An 18662-nucleotide genomic window follows, 5' to 3' on the forward strand; every position below is an offset into this window, starting at 1 on the left:
CAGTTAAGCACGGGCCTCTTGGTTTTAGCTCGGGTCCTGATCTAAGGTTCACGAGTTTGAGCCCCATGTGGAGGCTCTGTGCTCAGCATGGAGTCTACTTAGTGTTCTCTCTCCATCTGTCCTTACACAACACCCCTCTAAAATAAATAAATACAATTTTAAAAAAATTAAAAAAATAGAGTTTCTTCTTATGCTTGTTCCTGCAATGCCTTTCATATTAAAAGGTAGTTTCACAATTACTTTATTTTAAAGAACAGAATACTATTTAGTTAAGACACTCTCTTCTAGAATGACCTCAATCAAAACCCATGTTCATTTTGAATGACACCATCAATTGTAATTAAAAAAAAAAAAAAAGGTCGGGGCACCTGGGTGGCTCAGTGGGTTAAAGCCTCTGCCTTCGGCTCCGGTCATGATCCCAGGGTCCTGGGATCGAGTTCCGCATCTGGCTCTCTGCTCAGCAGGGAGCCTGCTCCCCACCCCCCTCTGCCTGCCTCTCTGCCTACTTGTGATCTCTGTCTGTCAAATAAATAAACAAAATCTTAAAAAAAAAGTCAAAGGAATTTAACAAGTTTGAAAGATTTTTCTCCTAGAGTGTCAATATCTCTATTGCAAATAAATGCATAATATTTTAATTAAGTTCTTTAAAGAACAATTGATAAACTGTCTTGGGATTTATTATGGTATAATAAGTAATTTATATTTTGAGATCACATATGCACACTTATAAGACAAATTTCTCAAAAAAAAAAATGGTCTTAATGCTATATACATAGGATCAAATCTCCAGAGGCAGTATCAGTCCTAACTTGAAAAGGTGCTATTTTTCACAACACAGATAGAAGTGAAGATGATGTATCCTTAAAAATGTGTTAGATAGCTCTAAAAATTGCCCTTATTTTGACAAAGCCTGTGACATTAAAGATGCATTTGCAAAGATTGACTACAATTTTTAATGAAATGTAGCAGTAGGAAAAATATTTCTAAATGAATATATTTTAATATAATTTTAATAGTAATGATGAACAATTATGCAAACGTTAACATTTGGTTTGTCCCCTGATGACTGGCACCTCTCAAAGTCTTCATCATCTCAGGGATTGCCATCTTCATTTTTATACTTGCTCAGGTCCTGGACCTCGGGGTAGTTTTGAATTTTCTCCTTCTTTCACACCCTACCTCTAACTTTCACAGAACTCCATAGACTGTACATTCAAGAGATAATTGGAATCCTACAATTTCTGCTCATCACTTTTATGCTTATGCATGTCCAAGTGTCCCCCTAATCTTACCCAGATTACTGTTCTTCCTACTTTTACTTTTACTCTTCCTCTAGTAATCTAATGAAATGTAGCAGCCAAAGCGATCCTTTTATGTGTGTTTTTTTTTTTAAGGAGATTTATTTATTTATTTATTTTAGAGGGTCGGGGGAAGGGGCAGAGGAAGAGAGCAAGGGAGAAAGAATCTCAAGAAGACTCCCTGCTGATTGCGGAGCCAGATGCAGGACTCAATCTCATGACCCTGAGATCATGATCTGAGCTTAAACCAGGAGTTGGGCAGGAGTTGACTGCATCACCCATTGGCCCCACCAAAGTGATCCTTTTAAAACAGAAGTCAGATCATGTTAATTCTCTGTTCAGAATAACTCTATGAACTATTTCTCACAGGGTAAAACCAAACTGTTAGAAATGGTCTACAAAGCCCTTCTGTTCTGGCCCACTTCTAAGCCATCTCTCCATTGCATGGTACACTTGCCCTCCTTTTCCAAGCTGCAGCCAAGAAGACTTTCTTACTTTTTCTCAATACAGCAGACACAATCCCACCTATGGACTTTGCACTTGGCTATTTCCTCTGTCAAGAATGTTCTTTCTGAGAAACCTAATTTATTCTCTCCCTCATCAATTGTATCTCTGATCGAATGTCTCGTTATTAAAATGAACTGCTCTGGTAATCTTACAGAAAAATAGTATATTGTACATTTTCTCTCTGAGACCTGAAATTATCCAAATATCCAAATAGCCCTTGTTCCTTTTAGTAAGAGATGGCATATAGAGATCAGAGTTTGGACAAAGGATTGTCATTCCTAGTAGGTTGATCATTGTTTCTATAATTTTCTGATAAACAGCACTAGAGACTATGTATGTGTGTTCTATCTATCTATCTATCTCTCTATCATCTATCTACCTATCTAATCTATCACCTATTTATCTATCATTTGTCATCTCCCTACAGAAATATAGGTATGCATGGAGAAGATATATATATTTTAAAAATAAAGTATCTGATTTTACATGAAATTTCTATTCATATTCCATATAACTTAACCTTTCTTTTTTATATGTGTATCTCCTCTCACCCACATTGAACATCCTGAATTGCAAGGATACTGGGGATGGTAAAATTAGAATTGTTTGTTTTATCCTACATTACACACACATCATCTTTAGAATAATAATACCGACATTAGCACCAATTTAGTTTAAAAAAGAGGGTTTTTTGCAAAGAGGGTTTTATCCCTTCTGTCCTATTTATTCACAGTTGTGTTATACCCGGTGTCAGAACTTGCTGCCAGCACGTTCTATATTCTCTTCTTTGTGTCCTCCATTAATTTTGATTCTATAATTAAATCACTAATCTCTAATCTTTACTACCAGTCCTTACGTCAAGGTCTTTGCAGTCATTTTGGCTGTCTGAAGGTCATTATTTAGTAAATTTTGAGTTAAGTCTCATCAGAAAAAACATTACTGGAGACCTTGCATGCTGATGACAAATTTTCTGCAAACTGTATACTTGGCAGTAATCTTGACTACATATAAAATCATTATCATTTCTTTTTTCATTTCTTTTGATTTATAATATGTTTCTGTTTTTTTAAAAAATCTCCCATTTCCCTCAGGATACTGCCTAGTTATTTGTATCATTCTTTATTTCAGACACCATTGCTTTATTTTAGTTTCTAATTCTTCCCTGATTCTAATACCCCATTTCTGAGTTACACTGTTCTTTCATATTTATGTCATTCCATTTTATTTTCTTTGTTTTTTTTTTAAAGATTTATTTATTTACTCGTTTTAGACAGAGAAAGAGAGCATGTGAGTGGAGGGAGGGGAGAAGGGAGGGAGAGAACCTCAAGCAGACTCGCCACTAAAAGCAAGCCCCATACAGGTTTGGATCCCATGACGCTGAGATCATGACCTGAGCCAAAACCAAGAGTTGGGTGCTCAGCTGACTGAACCACCCAGGCACCCCATCTTTAAAAAAAAAAAAGATTTATTTATTTGAGAGGGGAAAGAGTTTTCATATTTTAAATGACTTTCATTTGTCTTTTTATCCAGTTTGATATACTGATGTTCTGTGGCCATTTCTTCCAACCTCCTTCATTGTCTTTATGGATGTCATTTATTTTATCTCTTAGTCTGTCTTTCTATCTTACAATAATTTTGGATGGGAGTCCCTTTTATTGTAGCTGCGTTTATGAGATTGATTTCATTAAACTTTAAGATAACATTTCTAACTTGCATCTAAATTTCTATCCTCTGTTGTTTTTATGAAGAGTTGAAGAATACAGCAATTTATGTCATGGGAATTCCTGATTGAGTCTCTCCTTTGATTTATTCGATCTCCTTTTTCTTTTGCCGCTATTGTTTCCGTTTTGAGTTTTAATCATTGACATTTCTTGGAGCATAGATTATTATCATGGAAAAGAGATTAGACTAGTTCCCAGAGTTCATAGGATATAGAATGCTCCATATCTTTGCACCTTATCATAGATACCATGTTCTCACTCAATTTTACACCCTCCCAGTTTCGCTGCTTTTCCCAAAATGATTTGTTGAGCTTTCATGTAAGGACCTGTTGGTTATTTGGTGATTCTCAAGTTTTATTAGATGCCCCTCTGCTTCCTTCTCCTTTTTTCATACAAACATCAGGTATCAGAGGTCCACCTGCCCCCGCCCCCTACCACCTGCTTCCATTTTGGTAATCATGAGGTATATTGTCAGTTTTTTTTTTCTCCTATAGATACTTTCTGTCTCTTTTTGTTTGACTATCCTGATTGCTCTATATGTTAAACCTCTTTCCAGAATTCTCCTCTGACTTTGATAAACTGAATTGATGTAACCTGATATCAAAATTATGAGGAGAATGAAAAGAACTACAAATCTAGAAAAAATATGTTTTGTTCAAAAGTTGTGTAATTAAAAAAAAAAGTTGTGTCATTAATTGTGGAATTCTGTGAGCATCTTATTGATTGATTGATTGGTTGATATTACTTAATCATAAAACATCACCAACCAAAAGATTGGAATAAATTTGCTCCCTCATATGGAAAATAAAGTTAAAAATCTAAGGATCTCCACTACTTTTTAACTAATGGCTTATTTTTGTTCCTGCATTTGCATTTTCCTAGGTTGCGGAGGGACTTTTTTTGTTGTGAACTTTGACAGAATAATAGAATGCTTGCATAGTGTCTTAATGACAACCTGTTACCTATGAGAACATCCTGTCTGAACTTCCATACTTTTAAAATTTAAATTAAATTTTATTTTATTTTATTATTTTATTTTATTTAGCTTCCATGCCTTAAGTTTTACAGAAGCATGCCCCCAGATGAAGGAGATGGAACACTTTGATGTGTGAGGTTTCAGGTTTGACCATAAGCAATTATAAAGACTACCTGGCAGGCTTCATGGGGGAGAGCTGCCCTCTCCACACTGGGCATTTTTTTCTACTCTGCCTCAGTATTCAGTATTTTCCATTCTTAGGACATCCCCCTTCTCTCCCCTTCTGGTTCTTGAGTCCTTGAAATCTTTTGGGGCCCCTTGTCAGTGAAAGGATCCTTGCATATGTGCTGATCCACCTAACACTGCTCCAGAGGGAAGAATGGAACTCTGTGGAAGCCTGCACTGCCTCCTGGTAGCCTCCTGCTTGGACTGTTGCAGTAAGTAACTCAGGGCCTGACTGTTACCTTCATTTTGACATGTCTTGATGGACCTCTGATACCTGGCAATTTGGCCCTCTTCAGCTCGGTTAAGCTCTTGACAACTGGGTGGTGAAGAGGTTCAGGACAGGTGTCACCAGGATATGCTGCTTTGGCATGTGGATTATTTTCAGCTACAGGCACTTGAGTCCCTGGGGGATCAACAGAAACTTTTGCCTCTCCCTTAACCACACAATTCTTAGAATAATCTAAATTGGGGGTCTTTGCCAGAATAAGGGCTATTTGTATCATAGGGCAAACAATTACCAAACATCTGCTCTTTTCTCTCCCTTTCCTCTGAAATCCCAGACCCCTCCTCCCTACTTCTTAATTTGAAATGGCGTGTATATCTCATTTTGCCTAATTGTCTTTGGAATTTTCACATCTTTGTGGATTCCTCATATGTACACCTATTGAATTTTATTCTCTCTTAATAATCTGTCTTGTGTTGATTTGGTTCTTAATCCAGTTGAAAGGATCTCTGAGGGACAGGAGTTCTTGCTTCTAGTCAAGGGGTAAAATTTTCTAATTGTGGATATCTGTATTAAAGAGGCTACTTGCCTACATATATATCACATTCCTAGTAATAATCTGAATTTGTCTTACTTTTCTTTCTTCTTTCATTTAGAACTCAAGTGAGGAAAAGAGGAGTGTTCTACATTGACCTCCTCAAAACCCTAACATCTGCTGCACCAGGCTGAAATCTCGAGGAATAAACAAGAGTGAGATTTAGGAAACAAAATGATACTTGAATATTAAGGTTTTGTTGAGCTGGGCACGTAGGGTCAGGGTTCTCGCAATTTATAGCAGCTCTAATAGTGCATTACAGCTGGGTTTTACTGTAGTATACTAATTAGCTTTTAACTGATTAGGCCTGGACCAACACTCTTCAGCCTTTGGTCACATGTGATTTTTGACTTCCGTGTATCATTTCAGCTTATGGCAGCTTTAACCTCAGTCAAGGGATTGTTTTAAACTTGCTTGATTTGATCTTAAGCAAGAACGTCCAGGTCTCAGCAAAATCACAGTGTGTTGGGAGTTCACAAAGGCTGTGGAGGAACAGGCAGGAAATAAAACAATGCCTGTACTCCCACCACTTGAGGAAGAGCTATGGCAGAATAAAATGGTAATGAGAGCCAGGGATATACAAAAGTTGAGGAAAATCAAGGTTTTAATCTAAAGATAGGAGTCAGCTTTGTCAATAATAACTTTATTTTTTCTTCATCTGTCTTACCTTTTTTTAAAAAAAAATTAAAAATTCCTTAATTTTTTAAATTTCTGGCATCACTACCACAACTTACAGGGCCATAAACCCCATGTAATGAAAAAGAAAAAGACAAAGCTACAACAGATAAAAGACCTCAGGAATGTGCATGTCATTCACACCACATTGCGTTCATCAGGAGCTGCACGTTTTGCAAACTGTGGCTATGACCGTCCCAGACAAGAAGGGGCTCCTATTTAAGCTGCAGGGACTTCTCTATGGATCATGATTCCTTTTGTGGCGGATTTTTACAGTTCCTTTAATTCATCTGGGATGAGAGTCTCAAAGTAACGGGCAGCTTTCCTGACTAACTCCTTGCTCTCTCTCCTATTAAGAACTGTATCCCTTTTCTTCTGAAAATATTTTAGAACCTTTTGCTACCAAAGCCACCCCTTCACCACCAGATCTATAACTACGACCATAGGAACTGACCGAGCTTCTTCCACCAAAACTGCCCCCCTTTCATGGGTCCATAATTTGATTGCTGTTGTCCACTATAATTTCCACAATCATTATAGTTTCCACCACCACTATAGTTAGCTCCAAAATTTCCTCCTTCATTGTGACCATTATATCCTCCTCCACCACCACCATATCTGCCTCCTGGGCTTCCATACCCTGGTCCATCACCACCATCGCCTCCTCTACTCCTATAACAAGGATCACTGCCATAGTTGCTGCCATCACCTCCAAATCCCCTGTGTCCACCATCACCTCCTTCCTAACTACCTCTGCTGCCACCACCTCCACCACCAGAGCCTCCTCTTCCACCAAGGTTTCCACCACGGCCAAAGTTACCACCACCTCCAGAGTTTCCTCCACGACACATGAAGTTCCCAGATCCACCTCCATGACCTCTTTGTGATCCAGCAGACTGCATTTCTTGTTCAGAAAGGGCCTTTTTCACTTCACAATTATTCCCATTAACAGTGTGGTATTTCTTTCTTTCTTTTTTTTTTTAAGATTTTATTTATTTATTTGACACAGAGAGAGGTATCTATCACAAGTAGGCGGAGAGACAGACAGAGAGAGAGGGGGAAGCAGGCTCCCTGCTGAGCAGAAAGCCCGATGCAGGACTCAATCCCAGGACCCTGAGATCATGACCAGCCAAAGGCAGAGGTTCAACCCACTGCAGCACCCAGGTACCCCAGTAGTGTGGTATTTCTGAACAACAGTTTTATCGATTGCATCATGATCATTAAAAATTACAAAAGCAAATCCTCTCTTTTTTCTACTCTGCCTGTCTTCTGTAACTTCTATGGTTTCAATCTTGCCATACTTTTCAAAATAGTCTCTCAAATTATTTTCTTCTGTGTCTTCTTTAATACCACCAATGAAAATTTTCTTCACTGTTAGATGGGCAGCAGGCTTTATAGAATTCTCTCTAGAAACAGCTCTCTTTGGTTCCACTATATGCCCATCAACCTTGTGTGGAGGGGCACACATTATTGCAACTACCTCTTCAACACAAGAGTAAGTCACAAAACCAAAACCCTTGGAATGTTTTGTTCAGAGGTCTCTTATCACCACAGAATTTGTAAGTGTGCCCCATTTTTCAAAATGTTCTCTTAAACTATCATCTGTAGTTTCAAAGCTCAAACCACCAAAAACCAGTTTTCTCAACAGCTCAGTTTCCTTTGCATCATGACTCTTCTCCCCCGGGTGAGGTTTTATATGTAAGAAATATATTGATATTTAACTTTTTGGAAGTTACGTGTAACTTAACTGCATGGGAAGGAAGCACATCAAAATTAAAAATAGCCAAATGGAGCTGTAACTGAATATGACCAAATCACACATACCAAAAGACAAAATGAATGAAATGCCAAGAAGGGCATTTAAAGAAAGGCTCAAACTAAGAAAAGACATAGTGCTTCATTCATTATGTAGTAATAACAGACATTAAAGATGAATAAATAAATATAGTGCAATTTAATGGAGAGCATCACAATGGTATCTGGCCATTAGAATGTCCTATTCTTCTTTTTTTTTTTTTTTTTCTTTCAGTGTTAAAATCCCTGCCTGCTTTACTTGGTGCATTTCACAGGATTTTGTTAAATAATGTTGCAGGTATCCTTAAATTTCTATAATGCAATAGAAAATCTGGTTGACATTCATCTTGTTAGGCAACATGAAAGTGAAGGCTGAATGAAAGGAATGAAATAAATTGAACAGCATTTGTTATTATCTGGCATTGTTGATATTATAAAGTAACACAGAACACACTACCACAAAAAGAAAAGAAAGGCAAGATTTTTCTTAAGTAGAAAGTACTTATGTTTCTTAACCAAGTCTATAACATGATTTCAGTATAGATTGATTTCCTTTAAAAGTTACTTTTCAATTTTATTGAAGTATAAAACTATATAATATTATTTATATATAATTATATATATAAATTATATAATTTCTGTGTAAATTCTTCTCTGAGCTTTTAGTGATATTGAGAGATATACAGTTTGTGATGATTTTTAATACTTTAAGACATTAAAAACCATGCTAGATTAAAATTATGAAATCTGATGTGAAAACAGGGATGATTTTCTTAAAACTTGCCAGTATCTTTTGGAATTTAGTCTCTAGTACTGCATCATTTTTTATTAAAGTCCAATAATCTTTTGGATTGTTTGATTTATTATAATATACTCATTATTTTGCCTCCCACTCCCATATCCCCTGTAGGATATATATATATCCTACAGTGTTTCTGTATTGACTGCTGGGATGCCATCCAACCAGTCAACAATTCATATACTTGGAATCATTCTTCAGGTTTTCTTTTCCTTACTTGCTATATTCAATTGGCCAAGCTGTTTTATAGATATTTTATATTAAATATTTTTTATTTTTTTCTCGTACTTTTCTATAACCATTATCTATAATTATGTCATTATATTTTATCTGGATTACAAAAAGGAATTACCATTACTCTCACTTCTTTGTCTTCCCCCTGTAGACATCCTAAGCTATCCACCTCCCTCACTGTTGGCAGAGTGATCTTTCTAAAATATAAATGATTATGTTAATCTTCTGATTGCAGTCACTGGTAGGTCCTCCTTACTAATAATATGAAGTTATATTTATTAGCTTAGCATAAAACACTCTACAAAATCCAGTATTTATCTACAATTCAAGTTCCATTCATCATTTTTCTCTCCCTCATATCCTGTTTTTCAGGTATAGAAAGCCATGTATAGGTCCCAGAAAATATACTCATGCCTTTGTACATGTTCTATTAGACAGGACTTCTTTTCCTTCTTTGATTGACCTCAATTCCATTTGTCCTTTAAGATCTACATTAACTTTTTTCTCCTCTTTGAAGACTTGCCCTGTCATCCTAGCCAATGTCAGATGGTTTATAGTATTTGTCATACCCGCTTAGCTTGATTTTTTTTTAATTCCATCTCTCCTGAGTTCTACTGGCTCATGGTTTATTTATATCTCCTGTCTTCCCATATTATCTCCAAATTCTTATATCTCTGCTTTCGTCTTTTGGTTTGTAAATTTATTTTTTGTATTAGTTTCTATTTTCATGACTGTATTATAGGCTTAGTTTTTATTTACTGTGTGAAAAGATTTTTCTGGCTGATGTTTTTTTTTATGTGCCATCTGCCTTTCCTGTTTTCTTTCTCCTTTTGTCATTGGGACATCTTACCTTCCCTTTGGTTTCTTTGTGATGATTATTTACATTTGGTGAGATGCTTTCTTCTTGGACAGAGATGTTTATATTGAGAAGGAGATAAAGTTTAATTTCTGGCTAGTGAGAATTGTCTGTGACACAGATTGTGTGTATGTGTGTGTGTATGTGCATGTAAGAGAGAAGAGAGAAAGGGATAGAGAGAGGGAAATACCTTTTAGGCTTCCCTCCTCTCCATGCAACAGAGATTGGAGGCCATGGGTGTGCTCACAGTACACTTTTCACCATGCTTCACAGACTTTTCTCTGAATCTGACTTGTCTGTCAGGTGATTTTCATAGTTCTAAACAAGGAGTTATTGGCCATTAGGTGTGGGGCCACTTTCCTCCAAGTAGGATTCTTTACCACATTGTCTGGTGTTAGCAGCAACGGGCATCCTCTCTTAATGTCTTGTGACATTTCTTTTTGACCTTGATTGCTGTTGTAGTGCAGGAATGTAGATATCTCTTAATTTCGTAGAAGATATTATTTGGGTTTTTCATCCTTGTTCTTCCAATCAGTTTTATGTTATTTCTGAGAAAGAAAGTGGGTGATATTCTCTGTAATATTAAAATAAAAGAATTCACTGTACCAAAAATATTAATTTCAAATGGATTTCATTTTACAGACTGAGCATCTTGACGATAGGAAACTGTATAATATGATACTATATACACATATATACATAGATTTTTTTTCAACCTCATTTGCTTAGTCTAGATCCTGCTATCTTGTGGAGTTTAATACACACTAACTGATGAATGAGCTTAGACAGGTTGAAAGGATGGTGGTAGAACTACAAGTTGAAGCCATCATAACCAGAGGAAAAACCCTGCAACCAATTAGGAAGTGTACAGCATTTAGGGGGTCACCTGGCAGTGGGGGCAAATCACTTAAGCATCTTACTCTTGGTTTTGGCTCGGGTTGTGATCTCAGGATCCAGCCCTATGGTGGGGCTCCAGAGCCTGCTTGAGATTCTTTCTCCTCCTTCCTTTACCCCCCAATTGTGCTCTCTCTCTCTCTAAACTAAATAAATAAATTTTTTTTAAAGTATACAGCATATGGGAATAAGTTTATTTTGTGGGATTTACTTAACTGTAATTTTGTATTTTTTCAACTTTAAGAATAACTATTTTTTTTAGGTTTGAAGATTTTTTGAAGACTTTAAGTCATTCAACCCTGGAATGACAGTTCCCTTTCCCAGGCAGACTTCCTTAAATATAGACTTTCAAAGCGTATTTGCCACATGTCTCTGTCCCTTTCTGAACTTCCAAGGAAAATATATTTTTTCCTCTGTGATATTGAGATGCACAAAAGTCCTCCATTTTCCTGAGTTGTAGCAACCCCTTGATGAGGTGATAAGAAATTGCATTTTTAGGCTCAAAGTGTCTGTAACACATGTATTTCTTCTGTGGGGTCTTTTGATAGTTATCGTGGGCAGTATTGAATGTTGGTTAAGAGCTGGGCTCTGAAATCAGATGTTCTTGGTTTTAAATTCAGACTCTCCCACATTCTACTGACTGTATGCATGGTTTTAACCACTCTGTCTTAGTTTCCTTATTTATGAAAGGAGAATAATAATACCTATTTCATAAGGTTATCTGTATTATTCTTGCATGTGAATTATTAAACACCAAGGTTAAAATATGCTTCCCTAATTCATGCTACCTGAAACTTATTTACTACTGGCGTTGTACTATTGTTTCATTTGGAAGTGACTTTTAAACTCAGAGTTTAGTTAATTAAAGAAAATCTAATCAAAGCTATGGAGATTTATTGCTAATAATAGTACTTTACTTTTTCTCCTCAAATTCTTCAGGGGCTCTGTTCGTTCAGACATTCTGTTCCAGCCACCATCTATACTAAAGCTTCCGGGCAATGCCACTCTTATATTGAATCATTGTTCCACAGTATAAAACACTTGCATTTTCTTTCTTTTATATTTCCTTCCTTCTTCCTTCCTTCCTTCCTTCCTTCCTTCCTTCCTTCCTTCCTTCCTTCTTTCCTTCCTTTCTTCCATTTTTTGATGTTGAACAAGGTAGATAGTAAAGATGGGATAAGTGAATTTATAATTAAAGACATGTTTCTGTTTTCATGATCAGATATCCCTTTCAAACTTTTAAGTGTAAATCTTGACTATCATAAAAAATAAGTGAACCAAGTTCAGTATTATGGTATACTAAGAAGTATATTACAAATAAATTATTCCTTTTGCTGTTAATAAAGAATAAGTGGCTAGATATTATAAGTAAATATATTTTATAAATTTTATAAATATATTTAAGTATTAATAACATGACACATATAAAATATTTTCTTTTAAAAAATTTAGAGATTTTAATTTATTTATTTGAAAAAACGGGGGATAAGGGGGAGGAGAGGGAGAGGGAGAAGCAGATTCTCTGCTGAGCAGGGAGCCCAACATGGGGCTCGATCCCAGGATCCTGAGATTAGAACCTGAGCTGAAGGCAGATGCTTAACTGAGCCACCCAGGCGCCCTTAAGCATGTTTTCTATAAATAACCATATTTTCTAGTAATATTTATTTATGGTCTTTAAATGATACTATTTCACCAAATTTAGATCTAAACATATAATGTGTAGAAACAGCATAACAGTTGGTCAGTTTGAAAAAAAAGTCACAACTTATTATATTTTTTAAAGTTGAATTTTAATATACATATGGGAAAGGACATATATCATAACTCTGTAGCTTAATGAATATTTACAAACTGTATATTCCCTTGTAACTAGCATTTGGACTAAGAAAGAACATTGTTAGCATACCAGAAATCCCCATTGTATCTCTTTCCAGTCATTCATTGACTCTATTCAAGAATTACTATATACTGACTCCTAACCATGTATATTAGTTATAACCCCTTTTGAACTTTAAATGCAAGGACTCCTCCCAGTATGTATTATTTTAGATTAGCTTCATTCTTTCAGTATTCTGTTTCTGAGAATATTTTGCTTTTATTTTCATTCTCATTGCTGTAGATTATTATATCATGTCACTACAGTCCATTTATTTACTTCTTAAGCTGTTGATAGACATTTGGATGGTTTACACTTGGAAATATTATGAATTATGTTGCTATGAATATTTTAGCCTAAGTCTTAAGGTCAGCATATGAACTAATAATATCTGTTTGGATATAAAGTAGGAACAGAATTGCTAAATCATGAAGTGAGTGCATATCCAGCTTTAGGAGATACTACTAAACATTTGTTCCAATATGAATGCGCCATGATAAAGAGTTCTCCATTAGGTCCTTGTGCCCTCTTGACTGAGAAGAGTCAGAATCATTTCATAGCGGTTCTAAAATATTTGAACTTCAAAGGGAAAAGTGAGGTGTCTTATCTTTTTCCTCCCAGGAGATGATGCAAAACGTTTTCCTTCTTCTCCAGAAATGCATCTCAAAGGATTATTGGGAGTGAAAGTCCCTGAAGACACATACCAGTGTTATTACATCTTTCTCCTCAGAACAATAGGTGCGTACTTGCCTTGCATTATCATAACTAAGATGCTTCTTCAAACGTTTTTCGCAGTACATAGAAAATATGCTCAACGGTGACAGTATATATGTTATCTCCAGATACCCGGGTAGATAAACGAGCATCAGGCAACTTTTAATTGGCACCTTCACAGAAGTTCTGCCTGGCCAGGCACCCAGATATAGATGGAAGTACCTGATCTGTTGGAATCTTCCCAGGCTATATTTATGCCTGCCTTATTCAGCAAATATCCATGAATAGTATTCGATGTAGCTCACGGAATGTGCCAGCTTGATATTTGTGAATTTCAAAAATTCAAAACAATAATATGGGAAAAGCTAAAAAAACATTACTTTAAATTTTAGATGTGCAATTCTATTCCAAATTTCTCCAGGAATAAATTACTGATAGTCTATGCCAACAGAAGTGTTTGCACTCAAATAAAGTTTCTGGGAGATTACATCATATCCTCTCTTATTAAAAATACTAGCAGAAGAGAATGAAGTACTGATAATACCACATACTAATGCATTTATAGGAATTATTTATATGGGGATTAGGAATCTAGTTCATTCTTCATTGACATGTTCTATTTTGGCATTTCACCTCACACTAACCAATATAGCCATTCCCTTACTTTTGTGTAGGAATCAACAAGGTTTTCAGTTTCTTTTATTTATTTCAATCAGAAACTCACTCTGCAATAAGAGATATGGTTCTCCCTCTCCCTCTCCACCTTGCTCCCATCACTTTCTCACCTTTCCATGCCACTGAGTGGCTGTGTGTTTGGGTTTAAAAGGACTTTCTTGCTGCATCCAAGTAAGTCTATGCTGTTAGTAAAATCGTTGATATGCTTTTAGCGAGGTATTGACAGTATTATAAAAAGTCTTATGTTAGATATAAGTTCAGAATATATTCTCAATTATATATGATATTAGAGATGATATTTAGTTATTTTATGATACAAATGTGAGGTAATTCTCTTAACTGAAGCAAACTCATAATTTTGAATTGCATAGGAGACAAGGGGCTATGCAAAAACAGAAGACTGAATGTTAGGGCTTCTGTGGGAACAAGAAGTGGGAGAGAGTTGGGAACATGGCCGGGCAATATTAAGTTCCCGAGGTAGGAAGCACAAATGCATGGATGGTAGGGATTAATTTAGGATTTATAAAATCCTAATATATAGGTATTAATAATAAGGAATGTTCACCAGTGTGGAGATTCCTCAAGAAATTAAAAATAGAACTTCCCTATGACCCTGCAATTGCACTACTGGGCATTTACCCCAAAGATACAGATGTAGTGAAAAGAAGGGCCATCTGTACCCCAATGTTTATAGCAGCAATGGCCACGGTTGCCAAAATGTGGAAAGAACCAAGATGCCCTTCAACGGACGAATGGATAAGGAAGATGTGGTCCATATACACTATGGAGTATTATGCCTCCATCAGAAAGGATGAATACCCAACTTTTGTAACAACATGGACGGGACTGGAAGAGATTATGCTGAGTGAAATAAGTCAAGCAGAGAGAGTCAAGTATCATATGGTTTCACTTATTTGTGGAGCATAACAAATAGCATGGAGGACATAGGGAATTAGGAGAAGGCAGCTGGGGGAAAATGGAAGGGGAGGTGAACAATGAGAGACTATGGACTCTGAAAAACAATCTGAAGGGTTTGAAGAGGTGGGAGGGTGGGAGGTTGGGGGAACCAGGTGGTGGGTATTAGAGAGGGCACGGACTCAATGGAGCACTGGGTGTGGTACAAAAACAATGAATACTGTTATGCTGAAAATAAATTTTAAAAAATGATTAAAGGTAAAAAAAATAAAGAATGTTCACTCATTGTAAAGAAAACTTTTTTTTTTTTAGATTTTATTTATTTATTTGAGAGAGAGAGAATGAGAGAGGAGAGGATCAGAGGAAGAAGCAGACTCCCCACTGAGCAGGGAGCCCCATGCAGGACTCAATCCTGGGACTCCAGGATCATGACCTGAGCTGAAGGCAGTCACTTAACCAACTGAGTCACCCAGGCACCTGTAGAGTAAGCTTTTTATTGAAGTAAGTCATATGTGAAGTAAGTCATAGGTACATATACGACTTACATAGGGATCACACATATATATGTATTTTGCACACACAAAGTCAATGAAGCTCCACAACATGAACACAGCTGTACCCAGCATCTAAATGAATTTTCAGAACATTATCAGTCCCCACAAAATCATTCCTGTGTTCCCTTTCAGTCACTACCAGCCCATTACCATGACGTAGAGCATAGTAGATTAGTTTTGCTTGGTTTTGAAATTCATATGATTGGATCATCCAGTCTGTACTCTTTATTGACTAACTATGCTTAGCATTATATTTGTGAAATTCATTTGAATATATTATATTTGCAAGTTATTCATTTTTATTGCTCTATCATAATCATTATATGAGTTTGTTAAATTTGTCTTCTCTAGTGTTACAGACTTAAAGTTGTTTATTGTTTGGGGCCATAACAAAGAATGAAAAGAATGCTTATTCTTTTTCATAATTTTGGTAAATATATTAACTCATTTATGATGAGTATATGCCCATAATTAGAACTGTTGATTATAAGGAATTGACTTTTATGTGTGGTGTGGGGTAAGGATTAAGAGTTATCGTTTTCTGGGCACCTGGGTGGCTCAGTGGGTTAAGCCTCTCCCTTCAGCTCTGGTCATGATCCCAGAGTCCTGGGATTGAGTCCCGCATTGGGGGGGGTGTCTCTGCTCAGCAGGGGACCTGCTTCCCTCTCTCTCTCTCTGCCTGCCTCTCTGCCTACTTGTGATCTCTCTCTGTCAAATAAATAAATAAAATATTTTAAAAAATAAGTTATTGTTTTCCATATAGGTATACAATTGATTCAGCATCATTAATGAAAAGAGCATGCTTTAGCCCATGTATTTCAGGGTTGTCTTTGTTATATGTCAAGTGGTCATATGTGTGTGGGTCTGTTTCACTGTTTTGTTTCTGTTGTTTCTTATACAGACATGTTACTTCTCTGTTGGTTGATCCATGGTTGCCCCTTATGTTGTATACTAGTAGGATGTTAATGCAATTTCTCAAACAGTTAAGAGCACTTGTGAAAATTGTATTTCAAATCTGCCAAATCATAAGCTTCTCCTTGGTAAAGACATTTTATAAGAAAATTAGACTACCTAGATAGTCATTATTAAACTGTATTTCCCTCCCCCCAAATGCATATTGGTTAAAAATCACCATCTGTTTCTAAGACTGGTTAGGCTCCTCTCAAGTGGGTAGGTTTTCCAAAGTGACTCTGAAATCACAGTTATCTCTTATAAAATTGCTGAAGCATTTTATCAGGAATTCTAATTATTTTCCAGAAGGGATAATAGATCATATCAACTCATAAATTCTATCAAAGACCAGTTTTAGGACAATTTTCTTTCTTATAAACGTTTTTATAGTGAATACTTAATTTCAGATTCCTGGACAGAAATGTTCTCCTAGATTTTGAAATTATGGCAGGCTAACTTCTTTTTTTTCAGTTTATTCTAACTTTATTCCTCAACTCAGTAATTTAAAATTTTTCGAATTTCTTTTCCTCTTTCTTTTCATTGAAGTGACTGCAAAGCTCATGATTCAAACCACGTAGGATGAAATTGAAGGATTTTTTAATTATCCATATGTTCAACATTTTCTAATATTTCAGCCAAATATGAATTTAACAATCTGGCTCTAAATCTCCAAAAACAAAAATAATTCATCTGAGGAAAATAAATAATCAGCAATAGGGAAATATTTTGCCTAATTCACTTTTACTTCATAGTAAAATTATTTAAATTTAATCATTTAAAAATATAATGTGAAAATAAGTCAAAAGGAGTGGGAAAAAATAGGACTCATTGTATATACTTTTCTTACTCTTACTGCTTACTCCTAAGAACTCTACCATGACTCATGAGAAATTTTTAACCTGTAAAAGGTTTGATTTGGGGTGTTAATAGAAAACATCTTTTTATATATTAATTTATTTTAAGAGCCCATTTTATGGGGTAATGATTAGGCCTTAGGTAGGTATTCCTATCTCCTTCAAAAATAAAAGACATATTAAGCAAAGATATTAATTTTGCTTTAGAACATCCTTCAGGGGTGCCAGGGTGGCTTAGTAGGTTAAAGCCTCTGCCTTCGGCTCAGGTCATGATCCCAGGGTCCTGGGATTGAGCCCCACATCGGGCTCTCTGCTCAGCGGGGAGCCTGCTTCCCCCTCTCTCTCTTTGCCTGCCTCTCTGCCTACTTGTGATCTCTATCAAATAAATAAATAAAATCTTAAAAAAAATAAAATGTCCTTCAATTTTCTTATGCTGATGGTAAAGTCAAATTTATATGTCTTTCAAAATAACCAATAAAACACTGCATTTATTTCTATAGTGTAGAATTCTTGATATGTTTACTATTAGCATGATTTTTGCAATTGGACTGGTGCAAACAGAGAGTAAATCAGTCCTATAATCTCCAAACGGGCTCCCTGGGCCTTGCGTCTAAAACCATCTGGACACTATGACAGCATTCTATTTATTACATACAAAAGCCTGGATCCTGCCGACGCATAAATAGTAATTAAACACACAAGCCAACCATGCATGCCAGATCGGCTAGAACTATCCTTTGAGTATCTTAGAATTTCCATGCCAATGAGCTTATTGAGAAATGGCTGATGATTAAAGATTAATGATTTATGGTTGCAAGTGAGGTTCATTTGGTGCTTACTGAAATATGTTTGACAGTATCTTAACGATTTTTCTAGAATCCATAGTCTTAGAGATAATTACTCTTAAGAAAATACCTCAGTTTCAAACACAAGATGCCATCACATAAAGTTTTATACCTTCTTAGATAGCAAGTTTACCTTTCTATGCTTTCAAGTATAATTCTTAAACTTTACATGTTGGACAGAGGAATTGTTTAGGATTTTTTTTTCCCTAGCTTTGCGTCTGTAATTCATATCTTCTCTGCCTAGTCACAACCTGTGCTTAAAGCCAGTGGACATGAGAAAAAGAAATATAGTAGAGGTACTTACAAAGAAACTTGGTTTTCCCTTTGGTTATTCAGCATTTTACTTTTAAAAAAAATTTTTAATAATTACATTTTAAATTAACATATAATGTGTTATTTGTTTCAGGGATACAGGTCTGTGATTCATCAGTCTTACACAATTCACAGCACTCACCATAGCACATACCTTCTCCCATATCAT

The 18662-nt window shown here is 36.0% G+C and overlaps 1 pseudogene; it reads right to left on the minus strand.

Moving 5' to 3' along the window:
- Positions 1 to 6606: 6606 nt before the first annotated feature.
- LOC111156779 lies at positions 6607 to 13473 on the minus strand (annotated as a pseudogene).
- Positions 13474 to 18662: the final 5189 nt, after the last annotated feature.

Source organism: Enhydra lutris, unplaced genomic scaffold (assembly GCF_002288905.1).
Source record: "Enhydra lutris kenyoni isolate GAN:26980312 unplaced genomic scaffold, ASM228890v2 scaffoldscaffold49, whole genome shotgun sequence".
Classification (NCBI taxonomy): Eukaryota; Metazoa; Chordata; class Mammalia; order Carnivora; family Mustelidae; genus Enhydra; species Enhydra lutris.